Source organism: Ambystoma mexicanum, chromosome 4p (assembly GCF_040938575.1).
Source record: "Ambystoma mexicanum isolate Mex_15411 chromosome 4p, UKY_AmexF1_1, whole genome shotgun sequence".
NCBI classification, from domain to species: Eukaryota; Metazoa; Chordata; class Amphibia; order Caudata; family Ambystomatidae; genus Ambystoma; species Ambystoma mexicanum.
In genome coordinates, this window is record NC_090927.1 from 190,725,078 (window position 1) to 190,743,725 (window position 18,648).

An 18,648-nucleotide genomic window follows, 5' to 3' on the forward strand; every position below is an offset into this window, starting at 1 on the left:
GGTCATCCATTATCCAGCTCCCTTGTAACATAAATGCATTGTTGACCTCCAACAGGTGTAGGGATCTCCCAGGGTCTAGCAGGTGTTGAAAACCCACCTCATAAGTACTATTCAGTTGTGATTCCGCAGTCCTTGTGGGTTGAATTTCCACCCCTGTTGGTCATCAATCGGTTTCTTCACATTAAAGGACAGTGCTCGGTACTTGGTTATTTCGCGATAAGGGCACTTTGTCAGAATTTTTATGTTTCGCTTGTGTAGCTGCTGACAGATTGTTATTTAACGTGGAGCACAGTTTGAGGGAGAAGTTGAAAATGATCTAATACGGTCTGCAATAACCCTTGAAGCACAATGCAGAAGAGATGTATTCATTTTGAGGCCCTCAATAATTTCAACATACTCCAAATCGTTTGTGCTTTGTACCCTCAATGGCGATATCTGGGCCAGAACACTAAGAATCACTGATCTGTTTATTAGTTTAACTTTTCTGTTGGAGAACAGCCTGGTTATCGCCAACACATTTGAGTTATCATATTCACAATTTATGTCCAGGTCACTGACGGGGATACTACCTCCATTTCATCGATCCTTTGCCACATTTGATTTTTGCTTAGGCTCTGGAGTGGAACATCTTTCAATAACTGTGTCTGAGCTTATTTCTGACCATGGGACAGTGTCATCCGGTTCCTCGCTGGCCACCTTTCCTCCCATATCGTTCTCTCGTTGATCCTTTAAGAGCCAGAATTCCAGCCTTTTTCACTTCCCTCTTCTTCCTCCAAATAACTTTTTTATTAGCTCTTTTACCTAATGTTAGGGAGAGTCTGCATGTACCACTTTTACCTCTATGGGTTCATTTCTAATGTGCTTTTAATTGACGTTGTGGTTTTTGATCCATATATTGGATTGATTTATCTGAGTCGTCTCTTATACTTACGGGAACTGTTTGCGATTTATTAACTACGACTCCCGCTCGCACTTCTGCTCTAATGCCACTCTGCTCTTGTTTGGCCCCACTCTGTTTTATTGGCACCTCCTTACCGTTCATCCCTCTCAAGATCGATTCTATTTTATTCAGTATCCCTCCTTGAATGTTCATTTCATTATTTAGTCTGCCTCCCAGTGTGAGTAATATTTTGAGAGCAAATTGCATGGTTGATATCACAGTCATTAGTTCAGTGGAAGTATTTCCGCTTTGACGGATCTCCTCAACAGCTGCCGAGTCTTCGAACAGGCGTGGCATCATGCTCCGTCGCATGCGGGGATCCTTAACCTCCCCAACTCTTCAGTCATTGACTCTATCTGGGTTAGTGGAGTTACCAGATCACTATGTGGAGGGCGTACCACTTGTGTGGCAATGTCAGTTTGTAGTGAATAACATAAGGAATAGCATAGGTTTGAAGATGAGGTATTGTCCATTTCAGTAAACCCTGAAGAATCTTGGCCTTCCATGCCGACCAAATTGTCCTCCACCTTCTGCATTTTATTTATTTATTTTTTTTTTTCAAGTGAAAATTTGTTTATTACATTACAACCATTAAAAGAAAAGTGACGAAGTGCAAACATTTAGTGAAATTTGGAATCCATTCAGACTTCTCAAAATGGTGGCAAATCAATTGGCTCTTTGGTCAGTGAAAGCAGGAAAGGCGACTGCAGGAGCTCTGATTCCCATGTGAAGGAATATGGTTTTAGGGGTGAGGGTAGAAGGTTTATGTGTCTGTCAAATCGGTCCGATTCCAGTGTCTGAAGGGGTACACCAGCCAGGCACAAGTGACTGAGTCAGTGTTCTTCAGGGACATCAAAACTCTCAAAATCAAGTGGGTTGTATGGAATGAATTTTTCAATTTCTGGGTATTCGTCAGACGGTGCTTTTTGGATCTTCACAGATGCGGTCACCACTTTTGGTTTCTTTGTTTGCTTAGGTTTTGAAAGTGCAACTTTGCAGAGATTCACATTTGCATTACAAAGGGCCTTCCTTGCAGATGGAACAGCGTTGACTTTACCAGGGTGAAGGCCTTGGGTCCGACACTGCTCAGAAAACACTTTTGTGGAAGATGGCAGCCTCATGCGATCCTTTGATGCACCATGTGTGCTGGCAACACCATTCTCTTGGTCAACGAAGATGAGAGTAGCCATACTGAAGCTTTGTTGGCAACAAGAAACAACAAATGCGTCACGAAAAGAAAGATAACAAACACGCCAGCCGCTACGCTATTTATCCCACCTTCTGCGTTTTGCTGTTTTTGTTGCCCATATGGAAACAGGTTGTGATTTTCCTTGTAGTATCAGGTTTATTATGTACATCTTTATGCCTATCCTTGTTACTCTGATTCTCAACTAATACCCAATTCTCTTTAGAGCACCCCTCTTTGATTGTGGAGGCTTTTTTTATTGGGCAGGTTGTATATGCCTTGTTCTTTTTGTTCATTTGCCATTTCAAAACCTCTACTGTCCAAATCACAAATAGGTACACGCTGAGTCACTTCAAAGGCCGTGCTACCCCTCCTTTCCGATACAAATCTTTAAAGCAGTCACACAGTCTCCTTCCCGTGTGTGGTCGGATTATGTAGAAAGTACACTCCTTTCAGTTTCCAAATGACTCTATACCAAAATGCTGTAATCAAAACACCCTTCTTCAAGTAGGCTCCTATCAAACAGGGTATTTTCCACTTGCTCCTGCGAGGGTAGAAAAACAGCGCAGTCTATCGTGAATACAAAATCAGGCTGCCGGCATCTGATAATCATGGAATCGGCTCTAAGGCTAATAATACCCCAGTCACCGCTCCTCTGCCTCTTACAGCAATACCTTCACTAGCCTGGACGAATCGAAAAGGGGGTGTCATATGTGATATCATCAGTGATATCATGATATCATCAGTGATGTCATCAGTGTGCTTAGGGGCAGCACAATGGGGTCATCATAGTCAAGGTGGTGAAGCGTAAAGTACCTGCTGAATTTCATGGGTTTAGTGACATTAAATCGTCACCTGAACATCATATCAACCCCAGACCCCCCTTTGTGTTCATATCAACCTACGTTTGTACACCGAATATGCAGGGATGTGTTGCATCAGATTGTTTCATCGCTTCAACAAATGTTTTTCACTGAATTTAGTGAATTTACCTCAGCTGTACCTTAACAACAAAAAAATTCACTGAATACATATATATTTATATATATATATCTCCAAAAGTAAAACGGTTGGAAAACCTCCGTTTCAGCGAGGGGCACTCCCGTGATGCAGAAGCCCAATGTTGAAGGGAGCCAAGATTGCTGCCAAAGTTTGATCCATCGAACAAACTTTACTGCAAAACATGTATCCGAGTTTTAAAATTTCATTTCCCAGATACATTTGTGCCAACAACGTGTGGCTTGCTCACAGTAACTCCACCTTTCCCAAAACGTCATTTCAAAAACACCCATGTGTGAAAACAAACAAGGTGACTTCCACTGCAGCCTAAAGCGGTCTAGCCATTTTGGCTTGGGCTAGCCCCGTATCTGCTGAACTCATGTAATGCTCTGGCTAGAATTTACGTTTAAATACGTTAACATTGTATTATGCATCTTGGCAATTGCTAAACAGTAATGGCGCTTTAAATCCATGTTTCCAATGTTTGCCCATAGTTCCTTTCCTGGAATTAGAGGCCATCTCCTTTATGCTGTCATCTATGGGCAGGCATTTTAAAATATTTGAAAACATTTTGAAACAATAAGCGGAATATGTAATGCTTAATGCTTGCGCCACTTGTCATTCAACCCATTCATCAAATAAAATGCGTAATGCATTATCTATGCGCCACTTGTCAATCAACTGGTTCAGCCGGCAAGGTGCGCAATGCATTGTACATGCATATGTGGACCGAACTATTACTTCTGACATTCAATTAATGAAGATGATCCACAATCCCACAAGTAAGGAGCATCATGCATTGTCCATGTGCATGAGAAGATGGACTGGATATCATTTGTACATGTAAAAAAGGGGGGGGGCTTAAACAAAGAGACAATCACTAGAGCAAGTGCATAGTGCATCAACATTGACATATAAGCTAAAAATTATCTTGGTATTCCATGATAGGCCAAAATATTAATTAATCGACCTCAACAATGGAGTAATCAGCCGAGTAAAGTGCATAGCGCCTGCAACATAGACAGTTAGGTTAGACATTATGTAAACATGCAATCATCAGCCAATGTAGCAATGTAGCATGGCAATCAAACATATTGATCCCTTATAGACCGTAATTAAATTAGCAGCATGGTTATTTAAAGTGCATGGTACATGTTCTAACTATAACATTCTTATTGACCTGGGGTAATCAATAATTACATTGCCTGTTCCAGATATGCCTTTGCATTATCTATTCCAGATACATCCTAGTTAATATCAATAAGCCTTGTATGTTTAAACACTTACATTCAGTGTACAGATATGATTCATGACACTCGGGCAGGTTAGTAATCCCTTAAGGTTATCTGCAGAATTAATGAAAAATACAGTTATACGCTGGATACTAAATGATGTAAAAGGATGTGGTTTAACCAACCTGTCTACTAAGGTGGAGTGGTTCCTAGGTATTTAATGCATATGCCTATTGGGATAGAGCTCACAATGCAAAATGTATATCAATATGACACATTTTTTCAAGTCGCAGGCTATCCCTATTGCGATTTCGTTATAAGGAAAACAACTACGGTCTATGACACAAGACCCTGTAAAGTGCAAATGTATGTAAAGATGTGTATTGCAATGATGCTATAGAATTGCATAAGGCTCCTATATGGGGTAGATCCCTTCCCAAAGCATAGTGCTTATAAAATGAAGTAGGTTCCAAATGTTCCCCATTCGTGCTAAACCTTCAAGGGGGTCAGCAGCTGCAGCGTGTAGCTCATTAAAACCAAGTACATTGCAAAATGCATAAAAGACAGATGCACATTGGACAATGGAGCTGTATATTTATATGAGGCTCTAATCTAGAGGTCAATACTGATATAATTGCTAACACTCCCTTGACGCCACAATACTGACCACTTCCCAGATATAATGGCATGTTGAAGCTGTGTGGAATTCCAGTGATGTGAAAAATATAATTTATAAGAAGTATTTGCTAATCCTTTCCCCAGCGGGGGCTAGGAAGAAGACAACAAAACAAGGAAAAAATCGAAAAAAACCCATGAATATTGAATCTGAAGTTTGATAAGATGATACAACTTGAAGAGACTAACAACGTTGTCATGAAAGAAGATCTGAAAACTCAACGAACAGAGATGAGGTCTCATTGGGGAATACTGTACATGGATATTCATGTTCCCCTGCTTATCATGCTCATGCAGGGTGGAGAGACTCTCATCCCATATTTCCAGGGTTTACTTTTCAATACTTATTCCACCCCTAGAAAGGTGTATAGTTCTTCATCCACATTGTGGCCACCAGGATTCTTGCTTTCGAAGTCTATGATGAATTTTGTTTCTTCTTGTCTGCGACGGCGTTCAGTATCTCCTCCTCTTGGTCCAACATCCACCTTATAGATACCAAAACCTTTTTATCCCTTGGGATCTCCCCCATGGAATTCTGAAAAAATATTTGCCATGGGGTAAGCACTGTCCTTATTTTTGATGGCTCTAACATGTTGTAAAATTTGGATTTTCAATTTGCATTTCGTGCTTCCGACATACCACTTCGAGCAAGGTCATGTTAAAACATACACTACAAATTCTGACTCACAAGAGATTTTCCCTTTGATGTACAAAGAATCTCCTAGAATAGGATGGGAGAACATATCAATCCTGGGCATATTTGCAGATTTTACATCTTGTACATTTGAAAAACCATCTCCACTCTTTGACAGCCAATTGCAACTTGCCCCCATATTGTTGGGTTTCATATAGATTTGTACCAGTGTATCTTTGATGGAAATGCTTTTGTGAAAGGTGATATCTGGACCCTCGTTCAAAGTAATCCCTTGGTCTTTGTCTGGCTTTAACACTTTCCAATATTTGATGACAATCTGTCATATGGTGTGTGAATGACTTCCAATGTCTGATGACATTTTCTTCTTTTTCACAAGCTGTGTTAGATGTTTGCTTCGTTAACAGTTTGTGTCTCCAAGGCTTGTGCTTTCAAATAAGATCTCTCAATCACTTTTTTGGGATTGAAGTGGGAAAATGGGAAAACACCCTCCCACCATTCTCATCCAGACCCTGGGCTAGAGGATCGCGGCCCAAGCATCACCCGCGAGAGGAGTTTGACCCGTTCACCTCCTTACCAGACGACAAGGTACCATGTGTTCGTGGCCCACATGCACGAGGAGCATGCCCACTACCATGCCCTGGCCAAGCCGACGCCTGCGACATGGACCAGATCGACTAAAACAACAGCCACAAGCATCAACATCGTTAGAGATGCCATGATGACATAGCCAACAGACAAGAACACACGTGCCACCATGCACACTGGTCACTCACACACCAACCCACACGAAGAACATAATCAGTGCTATGACGTAGCGGACCGACACACCCTCGGACATGCATCATTGTTATTTTTCACATAGGCCTCCTACAGCACTGCAGAAACGCAAGATGCCTGAAGAGCTTGTGTATACGCTTGCAGATGCTTCATGCTACCCTACCCTCATAGAGATGCCATTATATATATATATATATATATATATATATATACACACATATCTTCTACTACTTGTGACACTTTGTCACCCTGCAGCACCCATGTTAGTAATTATACATCGCCTCCCAGAAAATTAGGCCTGAGTAGGCTGCAAGCAAGAGTCTCCGGGCCGGAGCCTCTAAGACGAAAAATCCTGTCGATATGAAAAGCAATCCACTGACCATGCAGAACGAATCCCAGCGAGAGCTCACAGCCAAGGCCGCAATGTTGCAACCCACATGCCGAGCTCTCAGTGCCAAGGTTACACCTGCTGCCGCCAAGCGCCCCCCTGGGCCGTAAAACAAATCAAATGCTCATAATTCTGCTCCAGCTACGGTCTCTCCACATGTGACCAAGCCGAACTAACAAGGTGCCAAGCTCACAAGACAGAAAGTCGCCGGGGTCCCATGTCTGAGACACAGGTTGCAACAACGAAGCGACAAGGTGGACACCTACACCGATGGGAAAGGTGTGATCATCAGCCACCAACAAAGACCTGTCCATTGTCCGCCACTAACACATAGTTGCACAATGTTGCCAACACCAGGTACCTCGCGAGCTGGGAACGGCGATGGTCCCAGGCTTGGGGGCTCACAAGGGAACCAATCAGAGTATGAGGGGCTCCTCACTGACGCCCTTTTAGTTAGCCAATCACCAAGGGTCCCCATGTAATTTACTGTGGCAAGTGTTAGGGACAACCCAAGCGTACCACCTGACCTGTCCTTATCCACTAACATTTCTCCATTTAGGTGCCTATATGGCCAACCCGCAGTGGGGATATGTTTTGTGACAACTTTCCCAGGTGACGCGAGTAGCGCGTCATCCCACGGTAAAAAGGGCCTGCGAGCCTCGCTAAGGACGAGAGCGTCTCCCAGTATGCATACGTGCGGAGAACGATCCCTGCCGTTACTATGATAAACAGCAGCAATGACTTTGCTCTTGTGTCTGCCTCATACTCCTTTTGGGGACGCGGGAGGAGTTGGGGCCTCCCCAGTCCGGAGGTCCGCGGACAGCTCTGCCGGCCCCCGGGAGATCACCCCGACAAGTTGGAGGCACTGCTGAGATCTGTTTGAGGTCTATCTAACCTACCCTATGAGCACAACTACCAGGCCTCCTGCAGCGAGGCAACCTAGCAGCGTGGCCCCCTCTGCCGCTGCCCCCCTTGAGGACTAGAGGACCATCGCGGAACTGCGAGAAGACCGGACAGCGCAATCCAGACATTGGTCCTCGGGAGCCGACTTGAGAAGTATCCTGCCCGCGGTTGGCAAGTGTCCAGACATGGTCTAGACGAGGGGCGGTGATGAGCTGCTTTGGAGGGGTGCCCGCAGTCGAGCGGCCCCGACTCACGAGGACTTGGTGAGTAAAGCACACCCAGCCAGCAACGTAATGTTGTGCGGGAGGGGGGAGGAGTTGTAAAGAGGGAGGAGGGCGGTTGTCACAGTGTGTGGAAATTGATTTTGACTGTTCTGCGGCAATAGAGGTGTGAGGTGTAACGGAACAGGCACAAGGACCATCCCCTACAGCGTCACGAAGTGGATTGGGTGGGGCCTCGGGCACCCATGTGTGATTGTTAGAGGGCGCGGATTGGTTCGAGATCGCGGACACCTGTGTAAGAGGGGGGTGTGGCTTTCCTATGAATTGACGTTATAGATCAATGAGTAGATGAGGTTCCCTGTTAAGTGAGTGTTGAAGCTTGTTAAGTAGATGACGTTTTCCCGCAGGGGGTAGCTAGGTTGTTTACCGAGTGTGGAAGATAATTGGCTGATTAAGCTCCTCTGGAGAGGGGGCATATCACACGCGAGGCGACGCAGTGTGCGCAGACCGATTATATTGAGTAAATTGATTGTTGATCACCTTGCTCCAGATGAGGCGAGAAGACAGCTGTGGGGTGAATAGGGGATAAGAGTGTGAGAACAAGCGCGCATTTGTAAAGTTTGAAATTTGTACGTATTAACAGTGTACTGTAGAAGTTGGTGATGTCACCCATGGGGTTTGTATAGGACACCGCGATATACCCCGCGTCCAATCTCGCGTTCATCCAGGGGTGGCCGGGGATAGAGGGTCTGAACGGGTAGGGCCAAAGGGTGAGAGGCGGCTGTGCGCGCACAACACCGGCCGCGCTCAGACGGGGAAGGGCCAAAGTGGGAGAGGCGGCCGTGATCAGAGAACGCTGGCCGCGCTCAGACGGGGAAGGGCCAAAGGGGGAGAGGCAGCCGCGCATGGAGAACGCCGGCAGCGCTCGACAAGAAATTGTAAAAGTGGAGGGTGTGGTTTGAGGAAAGAACAGGGAAGGGGAGGAGGAAGAGTTAAGTTGAAGTAGAGGAGGAAGAGGAAGGTGGGGCAGCCCAGAGGCATGCCACACAGGACACATTGCCGCAGGGGGCTTTGTGTGCCATGGTCGAAGGAGGCCGTAGTTACAAATAACAACTATGCCATATAAAAGATTGTTTTCCTTTTCAGCGGACAGTCGAAGTCCCCATTTTACGGGGCCAGGTAAAAGGTTGGTGTTGGGAAAACTAAAACTGTAACATGGCCACGTACTATGGATCGGGGGCAGGATTGGGGTGGAGGCACATGGGAAGCGCGTTAACCACTCCAAAACAGCACATCTGTATGACATTGACACCACACAGGGAGAAAAAGAAGGAGGAAAGGGGGCTGTACCCAATAACAGAACTTAGAGAAGCAGCCCGACAGCAGCTAATGGCCGCTGAAGGATACCCCAACCCTGCATATAGCCCCCGCCATAAGCACCCCCAGATGACAGGGACGACAGGAGGACATTGGGGAAGTTTGCAGACATAGGGCCAGAGGAGTGGATAGCAGCGCAGGTGCTTTTGAAGCTCTGAGGAACATTAACAAGGGAAGAGGAGGTCGTAGTGAACCAGGTAAATAAGGAAGAGAAGGAAAACACCCAGGCAGGACTCGAGGTAAGTAGAGAAAGAGAAGGGCGGCTGTCACAGGAGGAGGAAGAGATGCTGGAGGAAATGTTGGCGAAATTGAGGAACGTGCAAAGTGCCTTGCTTAGGCAGTTTGAGGAAGAAACACAGAGTAGGCAGGATGAAAAGAAAGCACAAAAGCAAGAGATGGCGAGAATGAAGATGAAGGCGGAAGAACGGAAAAAGGAAGGAGAACGCATTAGGGCAATAGCAGAAAGAATGGCACGCGCAGAACAAAGAGAGATGAGAAGGAAGGAGGAGGAGAGGGAAGAGAACGATAGAGAAATGGGAATGTGAAAAAAGAGAATTATAGCTGAAAGTGCACGGAAGTATGAAGAAGGGAAGGTAATAGAAAGCATATTAAGGAGGGAAGGGTGGGAAAAAGGGGAGAAAGGAGGATGAGGAAAAGTTATTAGCAAAGGTAAGTGCAGAAGTGTTGGAAGAACTAAAAAGGAAAAGACAGGAAATAGGTGGTGAAGTTGTGGAAAATAAGGAAGAGAAGAGAGGAGATAGGAGGTTGGAAAATGAGGCAAGGAAATACACACGCCAGGATACGGAAGGGGCATCAACATCAACACAGGTAGCTGGGGGTAGAGGAGGTGAGTACACAGGTGTAGATTTCATAGATCTGAAGACAGTAACAGTAGGAGGAAAACGCACAGAGTGGGGGTTGACATTTGCTGTTGGGTTCTGCAGCGAAGAAGAGGAGGGTTCCAGCACAAATGGACGGGATGGAAGAAGGGAGAGTTTGGACAAACTATACATAACACGCACAAATTGCGAGTCACCATAGGCATGTGAGAGACGGGGAGAACCAAACGCAGGAGAAAAAAATAGCAGGGAAGATGCCACGCCCACACCGCACAAACACCACGCCCACTGACACCAACCCCCGTGCACACTTCATATGTCGGCAGACTAAGGGACCTCCCAGGACGTAGGCAGGAAGAGAGAACAAACACACCAATGATAGGACCAGAAGGACACAAAAGAGGGAGGAGAGATATAGGATGTGAAAGAGTAAACTCCTGTAACATTGATAGCATTGAAGAGTTAGCAGACATGGAGGAAAAGAGGGGAGGAACAAGACTACAATATATCCCCTGGAAGCATGCAAATAAGGAGAATATAAAATGCAGACTCCCATCACTGAGTGCAGGAGCTGGGAAATGGATATATGAGATGGAAAAACACACTGCGGGGCAAACATTAGCTGTGGGAGACGTGAAGGGCCTCCTAATTTCCATACTGGGTGATGCTGCTGATGACATATGGAAGAGGGCAGGATTCCCCGGGGGTGACAATACATGACACAGCACATGATGGAGCACCATTCGCCAATTGCAGACATGCACATTGGCAGGCATTGAGAGTACAATTCCCAGACACCTCAGAATAGGAGCAATAACATCACGCAAGATGCGCGAGAATGAAGATCCTGTTGAGTACATCCAGGAGATTCCGGAGAAGTGCCGCTTGGAAACACGGGAACCGTGGGACAAAACACTAGCAATTTTCTACCATATATTAATACAGGGGCTCCCGGAGCAAGTACAAAGACAGTTAAAGAAGTTAGTGGGGATGGAAGCTAAAGGATGGCCTGAAATACAACTGACAATAGTACACTATTGCAGGATGTGGCAGGAGAAGATGAAACAAAAGGAGGAGGATAGGAAGGCCGAGGAAGCAAAATTGGTACAGAAGAAGTTATCGAAATATTCCATGGAGGGAGTATTGATAACAGCACCCGCACAACCACAGACAACGGTGACACAAGACACAAAACAACAACAACAGGTAGCACCATCACAGCCAGCACAAATAGTGACACAACAGATGCCCCACCCTAGCCATACACACAACAAATGGGGGGTTATATGCAAACGGGAAACGGGTACTCAAACTACTACAGAGGGAGGGGTGGGCAAATGAGAGGGAGAGGATATGGCCCGCCCACCCACCAGCAAGGGGGAGGGTTCTGAGGTTACAATCAACAGGGAGAACAGGCGTATCAGGACAACATGGGGGGATTCCAATGGCAAGCACAGGAACCACCGAAATGTTGGATATGTGGAATAGTAGGGCACATGTCACGCACGTGTAGGATGAGACCAGCACAGGCAGCCTGGGGGGAGCAGGGACAGCAAGGGCCTATGGGGGAACAACAGGTTTACCAACAGCAGGGGGTACAACTACCACCCCAACAAACACAAATGCCACAACAACAACAACAGACACTGTAAACACAACAGCAACAACAACCACACCTGCAAACACACACAAAAACGCAGCAACAACCAAGTGTACAGCAGCAACAACAGGTCCAAATTGGTCAACAATTTGCACAAATACAAGACAATGCAACAACATCTACTGACACACCTGTAACCCAGACACAACTTGGAAAGGTTACATTACTGGGTCACGGCCCATACACAGGAAATGGACAGTCACTGTACCCACAATAGGACACCCCACAGATGTCTTTGATGTGTCCCATCCTATCAGTAACACCTAACCCTGCGGAGGAACCACGCATACAGGTGATGATAGGTGACAAAAAATGTTCCTTCTTAGTTGACACAGGGTCCACTAGGTCATGCATAAGAGAGGGAAGGTTTCAACTGTCAGGCGAAGCTATGACCACTCAAGGATTCTCTGGTGCTCGAGGGTTGGTTCCCTTCACAGATAACATCTCCTTATCTGTAGGTGATCATGATATGTCACTACCACTGCTATACTTGAATAGGTCACCAGTAAACATACTAGGTAGAGACATTATGAGCAGATTGAATATGATTATCTCCTTTACAGACAAAGGAATAATTTGCTCCACACCAGGCATACACATGCTCACAGCACAACCCATATTACAGGCCTATTGCGGCAAAACAGTAGCCAGAGCGCAGCCAATAGATGGAGAACTATTCCAATATGGGACAGACATGGCAATAGCATGGCTGCCAGGAATCGAAGGGAAGGTTTGGAGGAGGCCCGCAGCTTACCTTTTCAGACCCGAAACACCAACCAGTGAGAGGCAAGGGACAAGGATATCACTGAGCATTGAGAGCATTATGGCAACACAGGACTACATCACAGTACATGCCCAAGACAGGGAAGGGAGAGCATGGAGGGCAGTCATAGCTCTAGCAGAAGGGTGCCGACTAACACAAGTATCTGATAAGGAGCTCTTCTCAGACGATAATGGTGAGGGGGAGATGGTGTTTCAAATGAGCGTCCACATCTGGGTGACAGTGACATACAGAGACGTGGCACAGAGGATGGCATTGGCACTAGAGGCACCGGCCGCTACCATTGTGCCATTTTATGAGGAGGATCTGGCGAAAGTACCTGCATCTCTGTGGACCACCAGTCCATATGACGTGGGCTACATCAAAAGCATTGGAGGGGTGAAAATAAAGCTGAAAAAAGGGACTATACTGCCGAGAGTAAAACAATACCCACTATTAAAAGAGGCAGATGAAGGAATATATGAAACAATAACAGCACTAATAGACAGAGGTATACTAGTACCATCGGAATCTCCATGCAACACTGCTGTGTACACTGTGTGGAAAGCTAAGTGAGGGTCTTGGCGTTGCATCCAGGATCTAAGACCCCTCAACCACATTGTAGAGGCAGAATACCTTATAGCGGCTAACCCAGCCATGATACTATGTGGGATACCAACGGAGGCATCACGATTTACTGTGATTGACCTCAAAAATGCATTCTTCTCAATACCTCTACACCCTCACTCACAAGATTTGACAAGTTGCGCATACCGCAACACAAAATGGAAACACACATGGTTGCCCCAGGGGTATTGTGAGTCACCATCCATCTTTAACAGAGTGATACAAATGGACTTGGGAAACATTGAGATGGAGAGCACAGTGCTATAGTATGTAGATAACATAATCATCTGCAGCACCACAGAAGAGAAGTGCAGGAGAGACTCTGTCAAGATGCTCACTGTGTTAGCAGAAAAGGGGTACAAGGTAGACAAGGAAAAGCTACAGTGCTGCCAAGAACAAGTGCTTTACATAGGCCAGCTCATTTCACAAAATGGAAGAAACATTGCACCTCAATGGCAAGCCATAACAAACACTCCGCAGCCACAGACCATGAGAGAACTGCAGCAGTTCTTGGGCCTATGGAATTATTGCAGGGCTTGGGTTTTTGATTACAGCTCATACACAGGACCACTACTTGAGGCACTCAAAGAAGAACAGAGAGGGGAAAAGAAGTTGAGATGGGCCACAGAAATGACAGAGGCATTCCAGGAACTAAAACATGCCATATCCACAGCACCAGTACTAGCCTTCCCAAATTATGAAGCACAATTTTTCATCTTTTCACATTGCAGCTCAGCAGTGATGAGAGCAGTACTGGCACAAAAAACTAGCATGGGGCACAAACCAGTATCATTTTACAGTGGGCACCTGGACCCTGTAATGTTAGGACACTTCCCGTGCGAGCAGAGCCTGGCTGCCGCAGCCTTTGCAGTAGAAAAGTCATCCTCAATAACAATGGGCTGCCCAACCACATTGTATGTGGAACATACCCTCTTTGCCATTTTCAACAAACCAAAGTCAACCCTGACCATTCGAAGGGTATCAGGGTACAAAGTTATCTTGTCCAGGCCTGAGTTAACAATTGTAAGGTGCAGCAATGTGAACCCAGCAAGGTTCATAGCAGAGGTAGTAGGAGATGGCAACTATGCTCATGACTGCACACAAGCTATTGACACATATTCTAGCACAAGGAAGTTTGAGGAAAATGCCCGAGAGGGGGGAGAAATACTGTACATAGATGGGTCCTCCACAATTGACCAGAGTGATGGGATATACGCAGAACAGGAGCAGCAGTGGTGAGACTAACAGAGGATTGGACATATGTCCCGGTGAAGTGTGTACAACTACCACAACACTACTCTGCCCAGGCAGCAGAGTTAGTGGCCCTAATTTTAGCACTAAAAGAAAGTAATGACAAAAGAGTAACTATATACTCTGACAGTGCATATGTCACGTCAACTGTACACTCTGGGTTAATTAAGTGGCAACGTAGAGGATTTAGAAGGGCAGACTGCACCCCAGTGCAACATGTCCTACTACTTGCTGAACTAATTGAAGTGATTGAAGACCCGAAAGAGGTAGCCTTGGTGAAGTGTCAGGCCCATACAAACGGGGATGATCCCATTTCCAAAGGTAATGAGACAGCAGACGCACATGCTAAACATGCTGCGTACTACGGGGAGATTTGGATCCCCCCAGAAAAAAAAAAGTTAAGGGGAGAGAGGGGGGCAAGACAGATGCTGATGAAGCTGCTGATGGGTACACTCATATTCCTGAAAATGAAATAATGGAGATACAGGCAGCAGCACCCATGGCAGAGAAAGATCTATGGGTCAAAAGGGGGTGCACAATGTCCCCCACAGATGCATTATGGCGGCAAAACAATACAGGAAAAATAGTCATGCCCCTGGCCTTATTGAAAACAGCCCTGGCCCAACTACACCAATCCGCATACACAGGAAAAGAGGTGATTGCAGCACGAATTAAGGAGGGGTGGTTCTGTCCCGAGCTAAATTTCATTAGCAATTGTCTCACTTGCCAACAATTTACAGCCGGTAACACGCTGCAGGTGATCAAAGGTATTATACCTCGGCCGGAAGGACCCTTCCTACACCTCCACATTGATTGCGTTGACATGATCAATGTATGTCAAGGATACAGATACATGATTGTGGTAGTATGCCCATTTTCAAGGTAGGCCGAAGCCGGTCCATGCTCCCATACAGACGCCTTAAGAGCAGCAAAATTCCTGGTGAGGGAGGTGTTCCCAAGGTGGGGGGTGTGCAAAGTGTTGCAGTTAGACAATGGCCCGCACTTCGCCAACGAAATGTTTCAGCACATTATTGCTCTCCTTGGCATCAAGCACAAGTTTTCATGTGCGTACCACCCGCAAGCTAATTGTGTCTGTGAACGCCTGAACGGCCTCCTAAAAGAAGAGATAGCAAAGATTCAGCAATCTACCAAGAAGAGCTGGCTCTACTGTCTCCCCTTAGCACTATTTGAATTAAGAAACAGGCCAGGGCCGGTTCACCACCTCACACCCCACGAGGTGGTGACCGGGCGCCAGATGCACCGCCCACTGACACCACCGTCAAGGGCCATAACTGATTGCCACTCTGTTCAAAATGCTTTTGGTGATGAAATGTATGAATACATAAATTCCTTGATTACTAGTGTCACCTTTATCTCTCAACAGCTCGAGAGGACGCGGGGCGGGTGGAAGACCACCCAAAGAGAAGAGGATACAATTGAAGGACAGGAGCAAGCAGCAAAGTGGACAGTTAGCGAGGGGGATCACGTCCTCCTTTGCAACTTCAACAGAAGGTGGAACAGCCCAAGGTTCAATGGGCCCCACCAGGTTGAGAAGGTAACTACTAGAGCAGTAAAGTTAAGGGATAAACAGGTCTTGACCCACCTGCATGACATCAAGCCCTACAAAGATCAGACCCGCCCCTGCGTCGACGACAGGGCCAAAGCATCAGCAACAGCAACGGAAGACAACACAGCAGCAACAGCAACAAAAGACAACAGTGACACAGCCCCTTACCCCTCCCAAACCCTGCACACCCCTATGGACTCAAATGGACAATCGCCCATAGCCCACCCCATGGTAACGAGATCCCAGAGCAAACAAAACACTGCCCCGCCCAGCCGCGCCCCTGCCACTACCTAAATAATGGACATTGTCTAACAAACTGTCATATTGCACCACACTTGTAGACACGTGCATGTTCTCTTTCTCTCTTTTGTCTCGCACATGCAGGTACCGTGTACTACTGTTTACGTATAAAGAAAAGTAAAGTTACTAACATTGCGTTTTTGCCCAGGGGTAAATGCTGCCCACAGACAACGACACACCCAAAGCATTGTCACACCAATTTGTATATGTTACAAAAAGACCAAAATATTTAAAGAAGAGAAGAATACGTGTGTATTACAGCACATTCTTTTTGGCAATAGAGCAATCATTTCCGCATCTCCACGAACATTTACCAGCCCTAAGAGATAGGTCGCAAAGACTAGCGTGGGAACAGCTTTTCGCTTGGGCATTAAACAATTACTTGATAGGGAGAGCTTGAATAAACAAAACTAACAATATTAATGCTTATTTTTAGAAATTTTCAGGCGGGCATCTATTTCGCCAAAAAGAATAAGCTGCAGGACCGCAGCAAAGGTAATAGGAAAATGCTGGTGATATTAGCTATTGTAATAAAAATAATAAGTTTGTTGTTTATCACTGGTCTACTTGCTGTCACTGTCTGGCAGGCACACTATGCTTCTCATGTCATGGCTGCACCTCCTACTAATCAACCCCCCACCACGGCTGCAACAGGTACGGTGTCAGGTGGTACGAGTAGAACAAGAGTAAACAGGGGAAGGATTAAACGTAGCACATCTGTTGATAATAATGGGGTTGACACATATTTTACAGATTCCGCACACATCTCAAACAACATGTGGTATCAGCCCATGTCCAAAAGTGGTAAGGGGACAACTAAGGACAACTGCTATGTGTGCTCACTGATCCCATACGCCTGAGCGCCTCCAGAACATTTGTGGCTACTGAAGTACCAGCAACATCAGTAGAATGCCTGATATACCTGGCCCTGTTCCAAACGAAAGGACGTTTCCTAGGGAGAATGGAAATAATAAAGTGGAAGACGAGAGACACATATCCGTATGAAAATAACTTCATCAAGACACTTCACATGTACAATAACTATTGGCAACTAACACAAGGTCTCCAGTACGTGACGGACAGGCCAGACAAAGGAGAAACAAAGGAAGTAACGCTGAATTACCTACCATGTGAATGGCGCGCAAGTGAAGTTGCTGGAGTAATGGGGTGCTGAGAAAGACCCCTGCTGCTAATATACGGGAAGATATACACGAAGGAAGGATGGACGGACGGGGTTGTGGGGATCGAGATGGTAACACTGACGAAACCAAATATAGCGAAAATAGACGAAGAAAACAACAAGTGTTTCAATGGGTGGATAAAGACAGCTGGACTGGTGACGTGGTTAGAAAAGCACGAAGACCCAGTATCCATACTTCCACTAACTGCACCGACACTATGTTATCAACACAATGGAGACATACATGTTGGAAGGAACAGCAACTGCAAAAGGATAGTGACCATAACTAAAGAGGATGCCGGTACGGTGGTTTTAATAGAACACTATTTGGCCTGCGGAGATAAGGCATACCACAGCTTGCCACCATCTTGGAACGGACTATGCACCATGGTACACATTAATGTTCCATCCCTAGTGGTACCATAGACAGATGGGAACTTGACGAACTTCCCTAAAATGGATGAGGGGAATAAAAGGAGGAAAAGATCTGTAACAATTGAAGGAGGGAAAGAAAATAATGGCACAAACATATTGTCAAGAGTGAAAAGACAAGGAGAACTGCTGACGGGAAACTACCTGTGGGGACGATCGGAAACAGCTCTCAGTGACATCCCTCCAGGACACAGACTGTTTAGGAGAGCGGCAATGTTCTTCTCATCAATAATACATCCAGGACTGCAGGCATATGCAAATGCAAAATTGCTCCAAATAACAAGATGGGAGCTAATGATGACAATAAACTCCACCGTAAATGGATTTAATGCAATCAAAGAAGAATTGAGGGCTGTACGAATGGTAGTACTACAGAATAGATATGTGCTGGATCTCCTTACTGCAATGGAAGGAGGAGTTTGTGCAAAAATTTGAAAATCATGTTGCACATTCATACCTGCTAATGGCGCAGATAACGGCACCCTCACTGAGGCAGTATCACAACTTGCCAAGATGCACACCAAAATGGAAGAAGAAGCTAAAGGAGTGAAGAAAGATGGCAGCTGGTTTTCCTACTTGTGGTCATGGATGCCATCATGGTTGTCTGATGTACTCAAAATAATATCTGGGTGCATAATATTGGGTATGGCTGGCCTTTTAGGATTAAGGTTGTGGAAAG

General features: G+C 45.8%; 1 pseudogene; it reads right to left on the bottom strand.

Annotated features, from left to right (window-relative positions):
- Positions 1-1,495: 1,495 nt before the first annotated feature.
- Positions 1,496-2,193, bottom strand: LOC138452566 (securin pseudogene; annotated as a pseudogene).
- Positions 2,194-18,648: the final 16,455 nt, after the last annotated feature.